Source organism: Octodon degus, unplaced genomic scaffold (genome assembly GCF_000260255.1).
Source record: "Octodon degus isolate 3935 unplaced genomic scaffold, OctDeg1.0 scaffold00121, whole genome shotgun sequence".
In the NCBI taxonomy this organism is placed as follows: domain Eukaryota; kingdom Metazoa; phylum Chordata; class Mammalia; order Rodentia; family Octodontidae; genus Octodon; species Octodon degus.
Window position 1 is genome coordinate 6,370,344 of NW_004524697.1, and position 1,832 is coordinate 6,372,175.

Genomic DNA, 1,832 nt, shown 5'->3' on the forward strand with positions numbered 1-1,832 from the left:
GAACCGCAATGACAATGCACATCTGCACAAAAAACCCTAAAACTTCCCTTTCTTATCATGCAGTAAACAGGCTTCTCCCTTCTTGCCATTAATTCTGATCATCAACTGATCAGGGAAGCAAATGTCAGCCTTTGTTCTATTCTGCTCGCTGGAAGACCTTACAATAAAGTTCTTGCTTTTTGCAGGGACCGAGGCCAGAGGATTGACTTTTGTGCATGTCAAGAAGTCATCTCTTGTTTAGAATCAAATCCAAACAACATCTGAAGTGGGTAAGCAAATTGTTTCTCCAGAAAATCTAAAGGCAACCTTACTGCAGAGAAACACTAAGTAATTGCCCACCATTTTCCTCAGACAGTGAGCTATGGACTCATTGTGCATGCAGGAGTTATGCAATCACCTTTTAGGTGGGTTTTTTTTCCCAACATCACCAGTTTAACTTTGAGGAATTGACAATATCTTCCAATTGCCTTACTTAAAAATAATAATATATGAAAATTTTTATTTGACTTTCTAAAGCTCTCTTTATGAAAAGCATATGGTAAATAAAATTCAAAAAATAGTCTTACAAGTGTAAATTGATTCTACATTACAAGTAATTCACAATTTTGAGATTATATAGCGTCTCAAAAGAATCATAAATTAATGTTCTAGTAATTGATTCTTTCCATAGAAACATTATTCATCCACTTAGTAGATTACTTTCAATAAATCATTAGTAACCTACATCTCACATGAGATTTGAGATACTCCTTTTCTTTAAAATAAAACAGGTGATGTTTAAAATCTGTGTTGACTATGTGTTCAGTCAAATCAGGATAGCAACTTTTCACGTCTGCTTTTAGAAACTACATTTGTAAAAGCATAACACGCTGATAGGAAATGAATTGTACCTCTACAATTAATTTGTTGAAACCTTCATCTTCAAAGCATTGGTATTTGGAGAGGAGGACAGTGAAAGGCAGATTTACATAAGTTCTGGGGGGATACTCTCCTCCTGGAAACAGTGAAGGGATCTGAGGGCCACCATCACCACTATAGGCTGCTTCAAGTCATTGGGAGCAACCATTACTCATTGTGCTTTGCCAGGCCCCATCGTGAAAGGCTCGGAACTTTATCAAGACTCATCCTTGGCCTACAGCCACAGTCCCCTTTCACTGAACCCTGCCCTGCCATTCTCCTATAAATGACCTCATAGCCTGCAGGACTGTATCAGTTTGATCTTAGGGACCGAGTGATTCCTGTCAAGTTTGTTCTGAACAAAACTACTCTGTTGAGCTCATACTCTTGCTTCTTGTTCTTCTTTTTCATAACAAAAGGTGCCCTTGTAAGAAGAGAAGGCCAAGAATTGCTGTCTTGCTCTTGGCCTTGTGAGGACACATGGGAAAGGCAGCAGCCTGAAATCCCAGATGGGGACCCACAGCAGAACTCTGACAATTTTGGCACACTGATCATAGACTTTGTTTCCGGAAGTTTGAGAAAATGAATTTACAAATTACTCAAGCCACTCATGCTGTTGTATTTTGTTATGGCAGCTAAAGCTGATCAAGATACTTAGCTTCTAAAAATGATGTCAATTTCAGTTTGAGAAAACATTTCAACTTTTTTATTACAATTATACATTTTCCCTTCATACTTCTTCTGGAATAGATCACTGCCTCCATTATGCTACCATCACCGTGTGATGTCCCTAAAGTGCAACCTTACTTCATTTGAATTAAACGAATGGCAAATTGGGTTAGACTATTACAACGTATGATATAGTTTGTGAATACATGAGGGAAAAACACGACATAACACAATGACATGTTTTCATGATTGCATTGTGTGCCATC